Source organism: Haliotis rubra, unplaced genomic scaffold, assembly GCF_003918875.1.
Source record: "Haliotis rubra isolate DU_JTF1 unplaced genomic scaffold, ASM391887v1 Scf286, whole genome shotgun sequence".
In the NCBI taxonomy this organism is placed as follows: Eukaryota; Metazoa; Mollusca; class Gastropoda; order Lepetellida; family Haliotidae; genus Haliotis; species Haliotis rubra.
In genome coordinates this window covers 550,157-573,502 of record NW_025766953.1, presented here as the reverse complement: position 1 = coordinate 573,502, position 23,346 = coordinate 550,157, and positions in this window count along the sequence as shown.

Genomic DNA, 23,346 nt, shown 5'->3' with positions numbered 1-23,346 from the left:
CATGTTGGATGATCGACAGTCTCTCCTGATAACATCTTAGGATTGGGTTTCTTTATATTTCCTCTACCTTACAGAGCTGTCTCGTACGTGGGGACTTTTGAATTATTGATGCAAATAGCTGCTTCTGTGGCAGTGGTGGATAATCAACTCTCTTTCCTTATGTCAATTTCTTTCCCGTTGCATTGCGCCATCACCGAACAACATAGAAAGCCTCGTCAATTTTAAATCCATATCTTGATTTTTCTTCTTCTGACTGGGTAACATGTTATGCTGTCATCATCAGCTTGCTTATTATTGACAACATCATTATCATTGTTACTTTAGACAAGATATCAGTAATGATAATTAAGAGTCGGGATGTAAAAATATCCAAACCTAAGACGTGAAGACAAAGTTAATGCGCGTCAAGTTTTTGATTGAGCAACGAATGTTAGAAGTTTTCGAACAGGTACTTTTCCTTTGTGAAACTTAGACGAATATTAATGATTATTACCTAATCAGATGACAACATGACGTCTTCATATACGTCATCCACGACTTCGGCGTTCTCCCAAAAGGCCTATTGTTCGTTAATGGATAAAACACGATATTGCGTACTCAGATTTCTTCGGTACCCTTAAGAGCCGTGAAATTAGGCAATTCATCATTCACTGCAGGAATCATCTTGAGAATTCAAACTGTGCATCTCGCGATTTCACGTCGCATGTTTTAGAGCATTGTGGGTGCTGTTAGTAGGCGTTGTATGTCAATGTCGCTTTCTGAGTAAGAAAATAGTAATACTATGCATTATTCATTATATGTAGAGACAGTTGAATGCTAGTTTAATGTATGTAAGTGCATCATTTGTAAGATATATAGATATATGCATGTGAGTCGGATTAAATTGTAGCGGCATAAATCTGAAAGCAAATGAAATTGTTGACATGATTTGTGTACTTGTCGGAAACATATTCATATTTTATTCGAAGTTCATTACGATATTTTACATAAACTACATATGGACCTAAAACACACAAAACAAACAAAATCGGAATACTCAACCACATGAACATAAGCTTGTTAACGACAAGTCAGTTACTAGCATTTTAAACACTAGTATTTAAAGCAGCGTTGAGAACATCAGTCATACACGTGTGTTAAGAAACCAGTCGACCACAAGAACAAGCACGGATGCTGTAAGGGAATTCACAGAATACCAATCAACAGTTTATCAATCATGGACGTTTCCGAGCATAACAGTTACAGATGGACGTCAATCTCATTCGTGAAGAAAATTGCAAAGCGCTGGAAGGAACAGTTCTTTGCATCTACAACACTCTAACCGGTCCATAGCTTATTAACTTTTTACAAAGCATTTATTGCTCTAGGTTATAGATATATCTCATTGCTTCGGTAAAATCCTCAGCGTACCAAGGTTTGGATAGAAAGTAGGGCTCATTATTAATGACAACAGCAAATTAGACGTAGGCGACAAGTGTAATCAGAGATTCAGATGATCCATCAACTGCTAATGTACATGTGGATAGGACGCTGAAAGATCTAGAGTGAGTGAGTGAGTGAGTGAGTGAGTGAGTGAGTAGGGATTAACGCGAGTTAAAACACTACTTTGGTTATATCTGATCCGGTTGATGAAGATCGTAATACTTTTACCACCCAAAAGCAAGGGTGGGAACAGAATCATATGTAATATAAATCTCAGACTCTGGCACGCCAAAGCGATGAAACTCTGAACAACGAACATCATTGCCTATTACAAAGGAGCTACCTGTGGAAGTGAAATTGCAATATTTTGTGCAAAAGTTATATATCACTTAAATCTCACTGATAATATGTACAGATGTTACATCTAATGTTCGGCATAGTGGTTAGTTGTTTGAGGGTTGTACATATAATACACTCTTCAAATAAAAGAAACGCATAAGCCATTGTTAGAGGAATTCATTGCGTTAGTTTTAGTGAAAGTATTTCAAGTAATTCCAATAGTAGAAAGGTCAAAAGTCACACTTCTATAGACAAAGAGTGAGTTCACCAATACAACAGCAGCTTTTATTTTTGTGTTTCTGTTGATTTGAGTCCATAAGATGGCGTCAAAGTCAGTACTTTGTATGTCCACCATTAGCAGCAATTACTGCTCGGAACCGTCTCAGCACAGACTGGATAAGTCGAGGAAGTCGCTCTTCCGGAATAAATCCCCCTCTTCTTGCAATCCGATGGTCAGTTGTGGAAATGTCTGAGACGTGTTTTGACGTTGACATACACACCGATGAGTTCATCCATAGGTGTTCTATCGGGTTTAGATCTGGTGATCGGGAAGGCCATGGCAAGACACTGAATTTTGAATTGGCATGGTAACGGACCGTGTCGCGGGCTGTATGTGAAGTAGCGTTGTCATGCTTGAACAACTCCCTCTGTCGGTCCATAATCGGAAGCACGTGACGTGCAAAGACTTCGTTCATATACCGATTTGCTGTCAAATTCCCCTCAACCACCTCTAAATCAGACCTTTGTGTGCTGGATATCGCACCCGACAACATGACACTTCCTCCACCGAATCTGTCGACCTGTGGAATGCAATTAGGGGCAAAACATTCATTTCTCAGGCGGTAAACACACTTTCTTCCATCTCGCCGGTGAAGAAGAAATCGTGATCACTGAACCAGACTCGTCTTGAGTTTCTTAGGTTCCAGCTCCGGACTGATCGACACCACCGCGATTACGCCAATATTGAAGTCTCTCAAAACAGGGGCGACAACTGTCGATTCGCCACTTCCCGCAATCAATTCCAGACAGTTTTGTCGGAAATTCTTCTCAAACCAGGGATGCTTTGTGCAGTCTACACGGCTGTGGCAAGACGATGACGCAGGTAAGCAGCCCGGATGTAGCGGTCCTAGGCTTGGGTCGTAAGTCTTTGACGGCCGCTTCTCGGTCTGCAGGAAACGATCCCCAAGGCGAGATATGGGGCTCTGGTGAACGTTGCAATGTCGGGCAACTGCAGACTGCGACTCCCCAACTTCAAGGCGGCTCATGGCGATGTTTCGATTGCCGGCACTCAGTCGTGGCGTGATGATTTCCTCCCGTCCAGGCAAAAAAGAATGACATAATTAAACACAACGTTTGGCTTTTTATAGTGATCGATACCGCATGTTTTCTCCGCTTACTCCGTTTTCCTTTACATGTTTTCTTGGTGCCTTTTTTGCGAATAGGTCTTCAAACTCTTCCAAAACAAGGGAAAAAGTTAAAACTGCCGCGTTTTGGAACTGAAGCTGTTGACAATCACACAAAGATGACGTTGTGGAAAGACATAGAATGTTGGTCTTGTTTTAGCCTCAGCTACATGAGTCCAATATTCTCAAAATCACCTATGCGTTTCTTTTTTTTCTGAAGAGTGTATGTACAGATGTTACATCAAATGTTCGGCACAGTGGTTAGTAGTTTGAGGGCTGTATATATAATAGCTACATCACGACATCCTCTAAATGACCGAGTCTGTACCAGTCACCCAGTGATTTGAAACTTGATCTGCCATTCAGATGGTCTGGCACCAGTATATTCAGTCAGGTAGATCAACGAGTGCCATGATGACTTAGCATGGGAGAACGTGAACTATTAGTCATCGGAACCCCCATGGAGGTCGCCTCAGTAACATGAAAGTAGGCTGTGCATTAACAAATAAACAAATACAGTCGATTATGCGACTCTAGTTAAATCATGAGCATGTATTTTTAAATTGTATTTCAAACAGTTATGACACCAGGTGAGAAATGCCCTTTCACTGTTTTAACAGACTAAACTTGAAATACAGGGGACCAGTGAGACCGCCTTGTCTGTTTCATATTTAGATCCATACTTAAAGATTAATGCATAAAGAGTTACTCAGAAAGCTATCAGCAAAACTATATGACATGAGAAATGACTTCAACTATCTAAATGTTATCTTGACGTTCATGTCGAGCTACGTTCAAGCTGAACCGGCAGCCAGGTGCCACATATGTTTAAAGTGGTGATTGGAAACGAAATGCGTGTGATATAAATCACACCACATGTGTTTATGGTGTAAATAGACATAAACATGAGTCTTCAGTAAATAACAGACATTAAATGGCAGGCTCTTCTTACTGAAACCATGAAAAGCTTTCTTTGTGCTAATTTGCTTCACGAATCTAAAGATCACACTGAGTTATTAGAACAAATGCATGTAGCTCAAGGTGATATATGTTACAAAATCTTCCTACTTTGGGTGTTAGCACGCACCAATGTTAGAATTGGTATAGTGGCGACAACACCAAAATCATTGTCAGACCAACTTTTGAATCGTATAGCTAACGGAACTCAACACTCTCAAATATCGGCGCCTTGACGGCTACTCCAAACATGTCCCACGTGATGATCCGGGTTAGAATTGATCTTCAGTAACCCATGCTTGTCATAAGAGGCGACTGACGAGATCGAGAGGTCAGGCTCGCAGACTTGGTTGACACATGTCATCGGATCCCATTTACGTAGATCGATGCTCATGCTGTTGACCACTGGATTGCTAGCCCAGATTCTATTTCTTACAGACCGCTGTTACAAAGCTGTAATACTGCTGATTGCGGCGTTGAACAACAAGACGTACAAGAATGCTAGGACAATATACAATAGATATCCCATGTCGTCAAAAGGTTATTGAAACCAAACGTTAACGATGCCAAGCAGTATGCTTTGAAGAGTGGATACAGTTTCCAGGTGGGCAAGACACAGACATCTCGAGCTACTGTTTGGAATGTATTCAGGGACATATGTTGTCGGTTTGGATAATCTCCGCGGAAACATTTGCACAGAATGATATGTCCAGTTTCTGTGTTTGTGATCAATGATTAAAGACATCTAATCTATACCCACGAGAGGCAGGTGGTGGTTTGTCGGTTTCCCTTCAAACACATGTATTTTTGATAAACACACTCGGATGCTGACATGAACTTTGGACTACTAGGAGATTTATTTGCTTGGTCACTCTCGCTGGACATTGTACCATCTGCTCCCGGGCACTGAATTGATTTTTGTCAACGAATTCCGAACGTATGAGTCTCTGATAGGCTTTGGGATTACGCCCAAAGCAGGGCAAAAGTAATATTTGCAGTTGTCTAACAGTTTAGCATGTTTACGATCTCCAAGACTGTAAATATGAAAACACCCGCCATGTTTAAACTGCCTGACCTTGAAGACTAGCGATTGACCTTTCGTTTCGCTTTTGAAAATGCTTCCTGGTTTTCGTATCCACCCATGCACACAGCTCTAAGGCAGGGCTTTCGTCGGCCGCCATAAGCGTGCTAAATGGCGTTAAAGAACAAAAGATTCTTTCAGTAATCTGCAAAAAATACCAGACGCTAATTCAGTTCGTGTTCTTTACAAGGGTGTAAGTTCAAAGTTTCTTTCACTATTTTCCAATGGATGATTTGTCTCCAGGCACGAGAACCGATTTACTGTTCTGGCTGTTTGGTGAAAGTTTGAAAAGCAGTATTTGCAGAACAAACAGTCGTATTGACATATTATTATTTCGTTTCGGGCGACTTAGTCGAGGCTGACACTTGTACGGGTATCCCGAGGCGCCGTCGATCAATCGCCATCTTCGTGAGGTTCAACACGGCGGGGTAGTCGCGAATGTCAATACTTAAATTTTACATTTACCAAAACACAAGTACTGTGACCTTTAACTGTTTGCGACAGTGTCACTTATACCGATACCTCATACAAATACACGTTCTAAGGTCAACACTTTAAACCTACTTTTGTTCATATTATGAGTTTGTCCCTTTGGCAAATCTAAAGAGAGTATAAACAGTTCAGAGTCGTGGAATATGAAGTACACTTTGCATAGCTTTGAGTTTAAACAACCTTAAGTGAATCATCAATCGTACAACATTGGGATAACATTTATATTTACGTCCTAATCATACGGTGCTGTGTTTTGATTGATCCTACATTTAGAAAGGAGAATACGTACGTATAGGTACGTCACCCTAACATCGGTGATGCTTTAAATGTTTTTCATTGCCTGTGAAATGAGATCGCGTAAGCTTCATTTCCAGACCTACTTGGCACTAGTGCAATGCCTACAGAGTTTGTGTTAAAAACATCTCTCACCAAATGTATTTCGCTTAATACATATGTTCAATGTTAAAGATTCAATACAAATCACACGTTTCGACGTGGTATTGTGTATCGTCGGTAAACATATTTGAACAACGGAGCAGCTCGAAAATCACGCGTGACAAATGTGTTGGCATCTGTTTGTGTGATTATGTGACGGAAGCAGACAGACTAGCGTCACGTACAATGTCAGGGCGGGGGATGGGGGCTAACCTGGGCGTGGTGGGTGGGGTGATACCACGACGTTGACACGACTTACAGAGACACGACTGCATCACGTAATTAATATTTAACAGACTAAAACTTGTTACTAGAATCAAGTTACAGCAAGCCTTAGTGTTTCAATATTTCAAATACCAGAGGAAAGTGTTTTAAATTTCACGAATCATTAGGATATCATATTCAGACTACATTGATAGTAAGTGAGTTTAGTTTTACTCCGCACTCAGCAATATTCCAGCTATATGGCGGCGGCCTGTAAATAATCGAGTATGGACCAGACAGTCCAGTGATCACCTACATTAATAGTCATAAGGAAATTAATCAAGTATGATCAAGTATAATCTGAAGATATTTGGTCCCTGAGGTGTGAGTGAGTGAGTATGGTTTTACGCCGATTTAAGCAATATTCCATCAATAACACGGCGGGTGACACCAGAAATGTACCCCATGTGGGGAATCGAACCCGGGTCTTCATCGAACGCTTTAACCACTAGGCTACCCTACTGCCCCTCTCTCAGGTGTGTGTATTAGCAAGATCATATTTGGGTTTATCAATCATCAATTATCAGTTTAAATGTGATATAATAAACATACATTAAATTTCACGTTCAGTCTATTTTACTGATCACGTTTCGTCAAGATCAATATCAGGCCATCTATGGGTATCTGATAAACCGATGAATATTCATGTATATCCACTGCATTAAACATAACCAAATGATGCACGAATTTCGACCAGTCAGTTTTAGCATACAGCAACAAATCTTTGACACTTCTCATGAATATGACAAACGGAATTCCCCTCCACGTCGACAGCAAGTCACGATATGCATTATATGCACGTGATGCACGAGCTCACACGAATGTGTGCGTGTGTAGCCCTGTCATGTTCAAATAAGTGAGCCCAACATGACTGTCTTGTTTATTGCACGAATGTTAATTCTGAACGATGATTTTTAACGACTTTTAAAGTTTTTGATTGTAAAACTTTCTTAGACTACGGACGCTGTTTTCACACGCGGCTCCTGAAAAGAGCTTCCATTACTGTACTCCACATTGCATTAAGATTCAGTTTCCAGGTTTAATAGTTATGAAATTAAATCGGGGATATATTTTCAGCTTCAAATGAACGTGGTGGACAGGGTGACCCAGTTGTCTACGGCGATCCAATTTGTTTTATAGAGTTACGTCGAATTGGCGCGCCAGGATTCGATTATCGTAGGTTGAAGCGTCTGGTTCGACTGTGATACTTTGTTTGGCTTCACCTTACGGAGTTTCGTGGGAGGAAAGCAGGCGTCGTGACTCTACTCAATAGTTGCAGCATTGCTGATAAGGCGTAACGATGCACTCACTCACTCACTCACTCACTCGCTCACTCACTCACTCACTCACTCACTCACTCACTCACTCACTCACTCACTCACTCACTCACTCACTCCTCACTCACTCCACTCACTCACTCACTCACTCACTCACTCACTCACTCACTCACTCACTCACTCACTCACTCACTCACTCACTCACTCACTCACTCACTCACTCACTCACTCACTCACTCACTCACTCACTCACTCACTCACTCACTCACTCACTCACTCACTCACTCACTCACTCACTCACTCACTCACTCACTCACTCACTCACTCACTCCATGAATCCCGAACATCGTGTCAGATCAAACTTGCATACACCGAAGAAGCATACACTGAAGAAGGAGGCAGTTCGATACAACCATTTACTTCTCTTAAAGCCAGTCCTTCAAACATGTGCAAATGTAGTTGTAAAGCAGCCCATGAAGGACTGTAGAAATACAAACAAAGAAAAGTCTCTAAAAACGTCATGGCATCATTTGAAATATAAGCCTCTGCAAGAATGTCGTGTCTATTATTTGCACGCTTTTAGAAACGTGCAGAAAAACATATTCCTTACATTGGTTTAGATTGACAGGCAAACACAGTTTCAAACTTGGAAATAGATTTAAACCTACTCTATGCTTTATAAAGTTATCGACACTTTTCTGTTTTTCTATTCATCCATAATCCATTTCGTTCCTTTCAGACTCATCGACGCAGGAGCTGGTTCCCTGAGGTACCATTCTATATAGATATATTGAAATATATATATGTCATTATATACTCTGCATTCCAGTCGTTCTGTGCATCTCAACAACTGTCTTTATGTTGAATTTCTTCATTTAAGATGAAACATATGCTTGATGACATTATCTCAAGGGCCTGTGGCATATTCTTTTGAAGTTCGCACATGTAATTTTTTATTCTGACACAAAACAGCCAAGCAATCGAGCGCAGACGTCTGTTATAGAATAAGTAGCATCTCAAAGTCTGTCCACAATTGTGTTAAAAGAAAGCACTTTCATATTCAGTAGAAGCTTTCTTGTTGTGTGTTGTAATTTAGATCTGTTGGGAAAATGTATTGGTGAATTATGAATCAATGAAGTGAAGAATATTCTATTGTGAATTTATTAGATTACTGTGACAGTTATGCGGACAAGCCCATGTTCGACAACTCCTCCGTAGCGTGACCCATGTAAATATATTCATTAGGGACAGTTTGAGTGGTCGATCGGCTGGACGTTATTGTGTCTAAGTGCCAGATGCTTTGACAGAAATGAGTCGAGATATATTGGGCTACAAATATGATAAATTCTTGTCTGAAATTTCACGATAACGTATTATATATCCATGCAAAGACACTTCCGTGCATGCAACGTCTTAGAACAAAAACGCATCATGGATTTTGTCCTAACTATCTTTAAGACCCTGTTTCCAGCGGTGCATTGGCAACGATCAAACTTTCTCCGATCATACCTACAACTGTAACATTTGCAAAGATCAAACCTTGTTCCGATCATACTTTCAACAATAACATTTGCAACGATCAAACCTTGTTCCGATCATACTTTCAACAATAACATTTGCAACGATCAACCTTTCTCCGATCATACTTTCAACAATAACATTTGCAACGATCCAACCAATCTTTCTCCGATCATACTTTCAACAATAACATTTGCAACGATCAATCTTTCTCCGATCATACTTTCAACAATAACATTTGCTACGATCAATCTTTCTCCGATCATACTTTCAACAATAACATTTGCAAACTTGCCTCTATTATCTTTGCCTCTTTGACAACCAAATCAACAACATAATAACATAAGGCCTTAGACGAACGCATATGCAAATTACTAAACAGATATAAATGCCCAATCTATTATCAACTTTGAATAGTTTTCGAAAGCCTCTGACTCTAGTTAGTACATAAAACCACAATCGAACCATGAAATACGAATCATCAACACACCGATAAACTACAAGAAACATTACAAATTTTACACCGATGATGGCCTGGTATTAGGACGCCATTACTGAGACCATCTCGCACCATGTTTGTAATATGAGATTCAACCTAACAAAAGTACTAGAATCTGTACTTTACTGAGAAAGTGTAACTCCAAATATAACATATGTGTACATTTTACCTTTTTCTAAATGGCATTGTGTATTCATAGCTTTCGGCCTTGGGAGCTATGACAATTTCTCTTGTCCAAGTGGTACATGATCTAGACTATCACTTGTCTGACTTCCCTCTTGTGGAATCCGCGATGGCTGAATGGGTTAGGTCGCTGACTTTGTGTGCTGGCGATCAGGTGCCTGACTCTGTGAGAGAGGGTTCGAATCCAGGATGGGAGGTAACCTAAGAAAAGTATACAGTACTTTACTGATAAAGGGTAATCTCAAATGTAACACATGTTACGTTAAATTAGAATGGTGATTGGGTGGTCAAAATGTATGATCAGCCTTCCTACGTGTTTGTCCTGTTGAGACGTTACTACCCACATATGTTCGTGGTGTAGCTGTAATGTTTCAGACAAATACGTTGAGTAACAATCATTCACGCTCTCATATTTGAATACAGAACCTAACGCTGACAACAAAGAAACCCATTACGCGTTCAATAACGAAAGGCCACGTGATACCAACCTTAAGCCCTCACTTCCACGTATGTCTGTGCATTACCGCCAAGCATCAACACCTGTCAGATCCTCACCAAACAACCATTGAACGCGATCTCATCAAACAGGATATAAGTGACAAACTTGTATATCATTGTCTTAAGGCCTATTGTTTCGCTTTCTCGCGTTCTATCTCGCGGTTTTTCTGCAGTAATGATCTCTCTCAATTGATTAACCCTCTGGCCAATTGCTAATTTTCGCGATATTGTTGTCTCTTTTTCGCCCGGTTTTTTCTCGTGATAAAAGCTTGATAACAATACTTGGCCTGGAGAATGCAATCTATTGGGTCCCAGCTGTTTCATTACAATGCTTAACTCCCCTGTGCCAATTGCTAACGATCTTGAAAACTTCGATTGTACTTTGTTTTGTATGTTTGTGTTAAGAAATCTTTACAGTCTAATCGGAAATACATGTCATTGGCAGGTTGTCCATTCTGAGAGAATTAAACATGGATGTTAAACACAAGTGGAGAAAAAATTATTCCATTCTAATCGTGCAAAGTAAAGACGAAATTGCATGCACGTTTAGATTAAGAATTCACTGTGTGTTGGCTCAATATTTAATGACTCCTGACAAGCAAGAGATCATCACGAGGGAGAGCGATTTAAATATATATGAAGGTTGTTGAAGTTTAAGTTCATCAACAAGGTAAATATGTCTAAGTGTAATTTCAATCATCTATCGATTTCCATAGAACCAGTAGCTTCTGCTTGAGAGATTAAAATGCATACACTACCTGAAATCGAACACGTTCAACTTCTGGTAAATTGACGAACTTTGTTAGTGTGTATCCAACCTGTTGTTATTTTTATGAGTGGGTGACGACGTATCGAGTTGTGTCAGTTTCACCAACGAGTGCCCCAGTTGTGATGTTTATATAACAGCATATAATCCGGCGTATTGTGTCACTGTCATATGGCGTATTGTATCACTATGATATGGCGTATTGTGTCACTGTGATATACAGTGATGTGTCACTGTGCTATGGCATATTGTGTCTATGTAATATGGCGTAATGTGATTGTAGAATAGTGTACTGCATTTATGTAATATAGCGTGTTGTGTCACTGTGATATAGCGCATTGTGTCACTGTGATGTTAAGTCATACGTCACTGTGATATAGCGTACTGTGTCACTGTGATATGGCGTATTGTGTCAGTGTGATGTGGCGTATTGTGTCACTGTGATATAGAGTGATGTGTCACTGTGATGTGGCGTTTTGTGTCTATGTAATGTGGTGCATTGTGTTTGTAGAATAGTGTACTGTATGTATGTATGTAATATAGCGTATTGTGTCATTGTGATGTTAAGTGAGGTATCAATGTGATATGGCGTATTGTGTCACTGTAATATGGCGTATTGTGTCACTGTGATGTTAAATGATCTGTCACTGTGATATAGCGTATTGTGTCAGTGTGATGTGGCGTAGTGTGTCACCGTGATATAGAGTGATGTGTCACTGTGATATGGCGTATAAATTCTAGTTTCATTGTGATGTGGCGTATTGTGTCACCGTGATGTTGCATATTGTGTCACTTTGATGTGGTGCCTTATGTCACTATGATGTGGCATATTGTGTCACTGTGATATGGCGTATTGTGTCACAGTGATATGGCGTATTTAGTCACAGTGATATGGCGTATTGTGTCACTGTGATATGGCGTATTGCGTCACAGTGATATGGCATATTGTGTTACTGTGATATGACGTATTGTGTGGCGATATGGAATAACGCCTTATCTGTTACAGCGTATCATGTTCCCAGGATACAGACAAATATGTCACTGCGGTGTGGCATCAACGATGTTGTGTCCCAATGTATGAGGTGCATCTCACAAACGGTACCAATCCCCAATTTCCTTCAATAATGAGCCTTGGTCAAACTAGCACCATCCATGTTTGTCCATCTCATACTTAACGTCAAACTGCACAATAAATAGCAGATTCGAAAACAAAAATCACCTACGAAATATCCAATATCCTCATGACATGATACGAAAGCGCACTCACAATCGAACGCTCGCATACCACGCTGACGCACACACATGGATGTCGTAATTATCTAATTGCTTCTGGTTACATCCATGTATTACTGTTTTTTATCATGTTGGGTCACCGCGTTGACGTTTTCTACAATGTCCCGAGAATCCCCTGGGGACTCGGCTTACAAGATGTACACAAAGTCGGGGTGGATATCCATTACGGCATGTTATCTCGTTACTCTCGCTAATATCGTTACTGGAAGTTCACCATTACATTAGGATCGTTTGTAACCGGCACCGATACAGGGTCATCTGCGGAGACATTATAATTCATTTTGGTAAAGAAACTTAATCTTGTTTTAAGTAAGGTGATCATTTTCAGCCACTGACTTCGGGAATGTTTTTTTTCGAGAACTCATCAATGTTTAATAATTACCTTTCAGTAAGAGCGTTGAGTCTTTTACTCAATTTGCAGAGATTGCGTTTTTCCGCATTCTGAGCACGACAAAAGTCTTGTTTTTGTAGGAAAAGTGATACTTTAGAGAAACATATGCTCTCCAAGAAATCTATAGGGACAGTCCCTACTTGAAGCCGGCTGAAGGATCCTTAATAAGGCTGATTTTCCAACTCCGGTTTGACATTTTGAAATCAATACGAGAACTTTTAAAAAAGAGACAAAAAGGATGAAATGCCTGAGGCAGGAAAGTGTATCTTCTTTATCTTCTTCCCTGGAATACGGACGCTGAAATCATTGGGTCCTACATTGGTGTGACTGACAGTCTCATTTGTGATCCATTTCAGTGTAGCGGCCATTTTTGTCTTCTCTTTCTGGTTCTGTGAGTGACGTCGACTTTCCATCCACGCTGAAATTATCGATCAGATATTTTGTTTTGATTTCGTTTTACCGAGAGCAATAACAAAAGACCCGGCAAGCGATACAGAATGTATTCTCGGGGCTCAAGAGCCAGAGAAGTAAGAATCCAAATGATACAATTGCATCTTTATGATCATAATCAGAAACGAGGTCTTTCATCCGATTATTTACCCATATTAATCAATGTTATGAATAGGGTGCAGGCTTTGAGAAAGACGCTGTCTTGGAGATCTGAACGATTAGAGATCGAGACGACACACGCCGCAGATGAATGTGTCAGGCATCGCAACTCCTCCAACGTTTTTGCAAGGTGTCTAATCATTTATGTGAATTTAGAGATTCTCAGATGAGGCTTTTCAATTGGCGGTTTATCAAACGAATAATTATTTTTAAATATGTTGTGTTTTATTCACGTATGGCATTCAGTAGAGTTTTGGAATTCAAACAAAATGAATGAATTTTGTTTCGCGCCGCTTTAGGAGCTTTTGGGTATTTGGAGTTGGAAATGGGCGTTTCAATCACTGAGATTCACGCTTGAACAGTTATGCAAATGTGATTATGTGAAAGTGGTGGCGTACGAGTATCTCACGATGTTGCTAATGTGTTCCACTTTCCAGATAGTCAGTTGGTGACGAACGGCCTTCTCTCATACATTCATTCACTCATTCACTCAATCACTCAATCACTCAATCACTCACTCACTCATTCATTCATTCATTCATTCATTCATTCATCGAATAAGCGACCCTGAACTAGACAATCCGATCATGGATTTAAGCATTTGGGTTACAATGTCACACATCAACCAAGTGATCGAGTCTCACCAACCGACCACATTCGTCGCCTCTTGCATCAAGGATATATGTTTTGCTTGGTCTGCTCATGGCGATGCGCGTTTTTCATTGAATTCATTCTTGGTCTTCTTCTATGGGCGGTGGGGTAGCCAAGTGGTTAAAACGTTCGCTTGTTACGCCGAAGACCGGGGTTCGATTTCCCACATGGGTACAATGTGTGAACAAACATGCACAAGTAGCAGTGATAAACGCTGTCGAAATGCTATGATGAGGAAGAATGTCCCACAATTCTGCAGAGTTGTCTTCCCCTTAAATCACAGCGCACCTGTATAGGCGGATCCAGAGGGTCAGGGGGTGGGTGGGTGGTGGTGCAGGGGTGCGCACCCTCTTTGTCCTGAAATTATATTAAATGACCATTGAAACGCTCGTGAAAATAAAGTGTGCAGCCCCCTTTCTCAAAAGTGTGCACACACGCCCTGGTGATACAATTACCCTCGTAAGACTCCTGCAAATGGCATCTGACCTTTTTTATTGTTTAACTAGAATCCTGTGATAAATGGTATCTGTTCAGCACCATGTGTACACAGATTTATAATTGTATACAAAGGGGTTAATGAAGAATGGAAATATTCTCTTTAGGCCATTCGCTATATGTACACCCCATGATCTGTTATTGATTCTATGTAATGTGATATGCCACAGCCTTGAGAAACTCATTATGTCTTCATGGAATATAGATCAGAAATGCATTTGTGCGAAGCCGATATCTTCTGTATATTAATGTATATTAAGCGCTCTTGATATGAGGGCAGAGGAAATACAATTAAAGGCTGTGCTGTTTGGCTTGTTACCTGGTGAAAGGGGTTTAGCGTCGTGCTTCAGTTTATTGAACTTGTATAGTGACACGCTTGATTATGGTGTGTGTGTATGTGTGTATATATGTGTGTGTGTGTCTATGTATGTGAATGGAATGCGTCCCTGCGTGACACACCCCTCCCCTCTTATCCTCTCTCTCCCCCTCCCCCTCGCTTTCCCCTTCTATCTCACTCTCCCCTCCCACTCTCTCCCCTTGTAACTCTTTCTCTCTCCCCCTCCCCTCTCTCTCTCTCTCTCTCTGTCTCTCTCTCTGGGGCAGCGGGGTAGCCAAATGGATAAAGCGTTGGCTCGTCACGCCGAAGACGTGGTTTAATTCCCCACATGGGCAGAATGTTTGAAGCCCATTTCTGGTTTTCCCCGCCATGATATTGCTGGATTATTGCTAAACGCGGCGTTAACCCATACTCATGGCCGTTTAGCGTGAACCTCCTCCCACAAACTCCGAACCGATCTGTCCCTGCTTCATCCCCCGGTTGCCGAGCGCCAGGGTAACAACAATTGCCATCTGTTAACGTCGTGTGGTATGACGCGCCACCGATGTTCGACTCCCCGTACACACTGACTGCTATGTGATTCGTGAATCTGTTTTCTCCTACAAATGATAATGACAAACAGTATTGTATTCATGTAGAGGCCGAACTTGGTGATGAGGGGCGGGGTGTGAGGATTGAATGAGATTTTCCTACCCAACCGGCGTGTATTGAAAGGAAAGTTGTGATGACAGTTAATGTTTGCGAAGCTTTCACATATTCGTATAATAATCTCTCAAATTCCTCATTACCTAGTTCAAAAAGTTGATGGTTGTTTGGTGTTGATCAGCATCACAAACCCCTCCCTCTTATACCACGCCACGTCTGTATTAACTTGCCCTGTATCCCTTTACCTATGATTCGAACCTTACACACGGAACGTCTTTAAGGTCATGCTTTATATACATCTCAAAGTCGTACTTTGTGAAAATGTTAGAAATATGGTATGCCAAACTGAAATGTTCAGTCGAATCGCAATGATTTAAACAAATTATCACCTTTCACATTTTTATAGAAACAGGAGTCTGTGTGGAGGGAATGCGCCGGTCAAGTTTACTTTTGTATTGTTACATGTAGTAGATGGTGATGTATGGGAAACTGAGGTAGATTAAACACTCTCCATTGCGACATGTTGTCCTTGATACTGAAACCTTCGATCACCAGCTGAGAGCCTCGGGTCCTACTTTCCATCACCTCCATTACCTAGGGCCGTCACTGTCAAGTATAACACCAGGGTCGTGTATTATGCCACACTAAGGGACCAACCACTTGCTTTTTGATGTTCTAAAGCATTAATCAAGCCCCTGTTTTACTGAAAAAAAATGTACATGGCTCGCATTGTTGGTTTGACTTTTTCCTGAACACAGCGTCCAAAGAATACAGAGCGTAGTGTTTCCAAGAATACAATTGACGATTTTAAAACATAAAATTATGATGATCTAAGAAACTCACCCCAAGCGCCTCATCCCTCCCTCCTGCTGCCCCCCCCACACACTTCCTCTGCCCCTCTCCTCTAGACAGTGTTTGCTTCCTTACATCCATGGTAGTGAGGCATCTCATTGTACACATCTGTGGAAATACACAAAATAAAGTCTTAGTGTTTGAACATAAAGCAGATTGATTGTGTGAGGCATGCTCTCTCTTTGCACGAGGGGCGGTGGGCTAGCCTAATGGTTAAAGCGTCCGCTCATCACGCCGAAGGCCCGGGTTCGAATCCCCACATGGGTACAATGTGTAAAGCCCATTTCTGGTGTCCCCCGCCGTGATGTTGCTGGAATATTGCTAAAAGCGGCGTAAAACCAAACTCAGTCAGTCAGTCAGTAGTCAGTCTCTTTGCGCGTCTTTTTGTCAAGTATGTTCAGGGACATCCTCCTCCTCCTCCTCCTGATCATCATCATCACCATCATCATGGGGTCGGTGGGGTAGCCTATAGTTTGGCATGAAATGCATGTGGACCCGGGTTTTTTTAAATACCTCTTCCTCCAATGACCCAATCGATCTCAAACTGTGCAAGTGGATGTTTTGTCAGACAACCTAATCACATTGTAAATCACCGATTTTATGCATTTGTATTAAAGAATCTATCTATGTAACTGTCAACAAAATAAACAGCAGAACGCAAACTGCTTGCAGAGGGAGGGAGTAACCTCCTGCAATGACCTGTAACAGCGGCAGTGTTGGGTCATAAAGGTAAATGCACGTGCAGTTCATGATAGTTACCTGTGCACTGCACAGAGATAGACGGTTTGGATCATTCACATTGACTACTTCTAGCTGTCACCATGAAAGCTTATTCAGATGATGCTAAACGTTTAATTAGAAATGTGTTGAATTTTTTTAAACAAGAGAGCAAACGTAGCAAACCGATTTATAAGGTGTCGGATTACATGAAACTTACAACTTTTGCTCTTGGCATGAAAAAGAACATCGTGCTAAAAATTGTGAAAAATAAACCAACAACCAATAAACAAAACCTTGTACAAAAAGGTAGGCATCCAAAGTTAGATTCTTTTGACATCAGGGTCATCAGAGATGTCATTCGCCGGCTATTTGCTAGAAATGAACACCTCTTCATACCTGTCACGTGCATAGCTGACCTACATTGACGAACGTTGACCTTTATGACCCAACACTGCCGCTGTTACAGGTCATTGGCTCCCTCGGGTTCGAATCCCCACATGGGTACAATGTGTGAAGCCCATTTCTGGTGTCCCCCCGCCGTAATACTGCTGGAATAAAGCTAAAAGCGGCGTAAAACACAACTCACTCACTCACCATCATCATGACATGTCCACCCGTGAAGATCCGGGTTAGAAGTGATCTTCAGCAATCCATGCTTGTCGTAAGAGGCGACTAACGGGATCGGGTGGTCAGGCTCGCTGGCTTGGTTGATGTATGTCATCGGTTCCCCAATTGTGTAGATCGATGCACTGTAAACAGTAACAACATGACATTGATGCCCCCAAGAAAGACGCCTACCTTGGAAAATTGAAACACAAGAACCTGGCAACAAAATCCAATACGATGTAAAGAAATATGAGATAAAATATCCAAAACCAATTTTCTTCCGCAACGAAATACCAGGCAATAATTTTGAGCCCGGTATCAAGTTCCGATGTGCATTAAAAATCATCTTCCCTGCTTAAGTTGTATTAACTTTATGAAACTGGTTGTATTGGATTTCACATGTGAAACTGTACGAACCATTTAGCCGCGAAACAATACACCAGGCACAATATGACAAAGGACAATTTGTACGGGGAGAAATGACCGGGGTTGTATTTTTCTGGCATGCAATCAATCGAATTAGAACTCATTATCCTACAATTTCCCTGTGGACTTGATAACAGTGAGATCAACGGGATTCTTAGCGGCGGTAATAGGAGTCATATATTATGCTGTGACCTGTAGCTGACCAAGGCGAGTTCGAGGTGACCCTTGGACAACAGGTTGTGGATGTAGGTACGCCTCGAGAAAGTATAACACAGTCAATTTTGTACATAATTCTATTTCGTATTCTTTATTTTCTGACGAAACAAGTTGTTTATTTACAAAGTACGATAGTTACTATTACACTTGGGTCGTTTCCACTTTCTCTTTATATCACGGGGCGGTGGGGTAGCCTAGTGGTTAAAGCGTTGGCTCGTCACGCCGAAGACCCGGGTTCGAATCCCCACATGGGTACAATGAGTGAAGCCCATTTCTGGTGTCCCCCGCCGTGATATTGCTGGAATATTGCTAAAAGCGGCGTAAAACCAAACTCAGTCAGTCAGTCAGTCTTTATATCACAGCGAATAACGGTCTTATATCAACATATAATTCTATACGACTGGCAGCAACAGTACAGTATTACCGGGATGGTGATCACCAAGGATTAGTAAGAAGACCAAGAGTGAGTAAGTTAATTTAGTTTTACGCTTCTTTTAGCAATATCCCAGCATTATCATGCATTATCCAGCATTATCACGACACCAGAAATGGGCTTCACACATTGTACCCACGTGGGGAATCGAACCCGGGTCTTCGGCGTAACGAGCGAACACTTTATCCACTAGGCTACCCCACCGCCCCACAGCGAGTATCAACGGACAAAGGGTAGCCTAATAGTTGAATTGTTCCCGTCCTGCGTAAGGTCCTGTTTGATTCCCAAACTTGGGTCCAACATGTTAGAAGTCTACTCATGTTCGAAACACCATACCACTTAAAGGGATGAAGGATATGACTGACGTTTTACATGATATATTTGATGATGTTGAAAGTTTTAAAGTTTAACCAGTTGATGGAAATATTAACCGTATTATCAGTGTGCGAAATAGCCACTGGCCAGCTAGCCCATGGCTAGTAAAAATCCAGTCGGGCCAGTAAATCTCCACAGTCCCTGGCCTGGTTGGCTAATGAATTTTCATGGGGTCATTTTGTAAATATACTCATGCCAATAATGGTTGTCACCCCTTAAAAAAATTATTGTAGAGGGGTAGGGGTGGGTGTGTGGGGTGTGTGTGGGGTTGGGGTGGGAGGGGGTGACAACCATTATTGGCATGAGTATATATCACTCTCTCAGACTTGTTCAGTAATAACACACTTTTAAGTCATGGAAGATTATGGCCTGATAAAAATGTTCATCACATTAGCAGCTTAATGATGAAAACCGTGTCTACAGTCAAATTTCGGACAAGTGAATGTTTTGGTAGGCTGGTGACTTTCAGGCAAAGCTAGCGCAACTGAGTAGCAACTATTTCGCACACTGCTTATTATTCTGTAGCTTGAGACGCCAACGCAGAGCAGTGGTCAAGAGTCATAGCGGGATACACAAAAAATGGGTTTCACAGGTGCCTATGTTGGGAACTGAACCTGGACCTAGGCGTAACAAGCTAAACCCTTGCCCACTAAGTTATCCTTTTCTCCCCAATCTTCAAATTTAGGCCCAGCACTTGTTAAGGGACATTCGTGAGACACTGCTTTGTAAGGGGAAGTCGCTATCAGCTTGATTGCTACACATCCTACACTGTGAACTAGCAGACAAGTGGCGTTTCAACGACTCGAATCAGGTCGTTATTTGATCAGAGTACATCTTCTCCGTCAATATCGTGTATACACAATAGTGAAACATTGCCTGCTCAACGAAATAGTTGCAAGTGGTAGATTCTGATTTGAAACCCGACCTTAACGTTTAAAAGAGTCAGTACTTCAGCGAGGCAATATGCAAACAAGGCGGAATACAAGGCCCAAGACAAGAAGCGCTTCCCCCTCCCCTTCCGACTCCCTCACATCTCCCCACCTCCTGAATCCCTGGCCGAAAAGCCACAGAGGTACATGGGAGTATTGAGACACAGATGCTTTGATCTCCTCCCTTTAAGTCTACTGCGGTTTTGTTCTTTGATGATTTTTTCCCACCATTCTGATCGATATGGTTTATTTTATTGAAACAAACCAGTGCCTTCCACAGACACGTTATTGTGAATTTTGTCGCGACCGCCAAATTCACAGGACAGAGATTGTTCGAGAGACGGGTAAATGCGTTGAGTTTAGATTTTGTACACAGCCACATGAGCGAATTTAGAAGTTCATAAATTGATAATATTTGCCATCTTACGTAGGTATTAACATGGCTAGTTTAGGGCTCCTATTAAGTCCATATGCTTACAAGAAGCAATACAAATGGATGCTTTCCCTGCCCCTGCAATAGGGAGGGGCAGGTGGACTGGTGGTTCCAGCGTTGGATCTTTATTCTTTAAAGTTCGCTTCTATAAAAGTCGCAAAGTAGAACTACAGCTGCTGCAACAACAACAACAACAACAACTACTACTACTACTACTACTACTTCTACTACTACGTCTACTACTACTACTACTACTACTACTACTACTACTACTACTACTACGTCTACTACGTCTACTACTACGTCTACCACTACCTTTTGCTATATAGTAGCTGTATGTATTACACGGTCTGACCACAACAATCAAGTTAGGCCAAAAGATTCTTTGGAAAATGCTCGATTATTGATCTGTTTGAATGGCATTTATTATTATTATTATTAGTGGTCAGAGTAATAGCTGCTGCCATAACTACTACTACACCTTCCACTATTACTACTACTACTACATCTAAATCGGATACTACTACTGCTGCTGCTACTACTACTACTACTATTACTACGACGACGACGACTACTACTACTACTACTAATACAACTACTACCACAACTGTCAGTCTGCTCATGAATCTCCTGTAACCAATGTATCAAATCTTCAATACCACGACATATATCACCTACTCCACCTACATCCCATATCTCCACAAGACCTCTGCCATTTACTTACACACCACATCCACCCAGAGACAGATCAATCCTGTCCATTCTTCTCTGCAGGAGCACCATCCTCCATCAAACGCTAATCACAACACAGTTATATTCCGAGGACAAAGACCATTGATTCACGTCTAGTGAGCATGTTCTGCCATTGTGCAGCAATCAGGTCGTCATTGATAGTGTCTAAACTCACGCCCATCCATGACCCTTGACCTTGGGAGAGGTCAATGGCGACTGGACACGCTTCAGACAGGAACCTTGTCAATAAAACCATCGGTGCTGCGTTCATTCGTAGATACTGCTTATAAATTATTGACCAGGATGTGGAGATGGTTCTTTAATAACGGTGCATGGTTGGCGAGAGATTCCAAATAAATATCCATGCAGTGATAGGCAGTATGAACTATGCATGTGTGAATGTGAACATGTGACATCTGTCTGCAGCGCTGATGAGATGTTTATGTCCTGGGAGTTTAATTATGTATGTAAACGGACGTCACACGTGGATGAATTTTGTGGGTTTTCGCTTGAGTGGATATGGTTCGTATTGGCTGTGTCAGATCAAGTGTTGGTGTGTGCAACTGTGCATGTGCGGGCCTCTTTTGTTTGTCTGTTTTCTTTTTGTCAGTTTTTTGTTGTGTTTCTGTCTGTGTTGGTGTTTGGTGCGTGGGCTGTTTATTATTGTTCTTCTGTTTAATTATATGTCGGGGGAAGGATGTGTGTGTGTGTGTGTGAGTGCGGTGAATTACGCTCATGTCAATGTAAGAATAGTTTTGTGTTTAAGTGTTTCTGTTGCATATAGCATTAATTGTCAAGTTTTTTTAACAGTATCTGGCTTTAAAATTGCACACAATATTGGCATTATCTCCTTGAAAGATACGTGGTAGAACTACTTCGAAGCCTTGTTGTCAGTGAGATAGCATCTGTTAGTCTAGAGACCCAAGTTCCAGAACGATTATGGTAAAAGACTTCTGACCGTGTAACCTTGTTTCAAATGTGCATCCTTTATAGTAATTTGTAAAATCTGAGAGTAATTACTCTAATTCGCCGTGGGACTGGGATGAAAGGACGTGCATTGTTTAATTGATATAAGAAATAGCCATTCAGAGATCCCTAAAATAAAATATAAACTTTTTAATATTTTCATAGATTTATGAAAAATAATGCAGCATATTTTTCAGGTAATAAAATATTTGCAAATGCATTGTGGATATTTTTTCTATACACGTCTTTCTTCCTATTGATGCAAAACTTGTATTGGTTGCAAATTGTTTGAGCATTGTCGATATCTTTGATGTTTAATTCCATAATGCGTCGTCCGTTCCGTCAATATTTTCTGTAGTTATTTCCAGCTAATAAACAAAGCCATCAAAAGCCGATAAAAGAAATATAGAATAAATGGAAAACGACATTCTAGTTATCAATTCCAGAGTTGTAATTATTTCACACTTTGTGCACAGATAACCAAAGGCTGTAATTACTCGTAATGGTGAAACAAAATGAATTCTTTTACCTCGACCTCCTTGATTGGATCGCACATCAAGCAAATTATGAACATCTTTAATTAAAATGTGCCACACTAAATTCGACAAGGAATCACTCAGTCATGAAAATAATTTTAATATAGTTGACTCAAAGACGATCCCATCATGCCGCTGGATCGCATTTTTAAATATGACGTATCCCCTTGCTCGCAAATGACTGTTGAATGAAGATCTAATGCCGTTAATGGCCATGCAGGGACGTCTCCCGTCAACTTCGGTGATGGCAATAACTCCTCCTTGAAAATATCAAATAACACAAATATCAGAGGACGAGGACAGTAAATTGAACGCTTCGGCTTGTTCCAAATAAATCTGAGGACAATCCCCTGTTTTTCCTTTGTTGGACGATTATATGGTTGTAGATTTATATCTTCCCTGATCGTGTTAATATTAAGCCTGACGCCGACGTTCCTCAAAAGCCATTTGTTAACGTGATGACCTTCTGTAGTCAGACACGGCTCCTCATCTGGAGCGTGAGTTTAGTTTGAACACTAAACAATCTAACAAGCACGGATATAGCTTTGGACATGATTGGATCGAAAT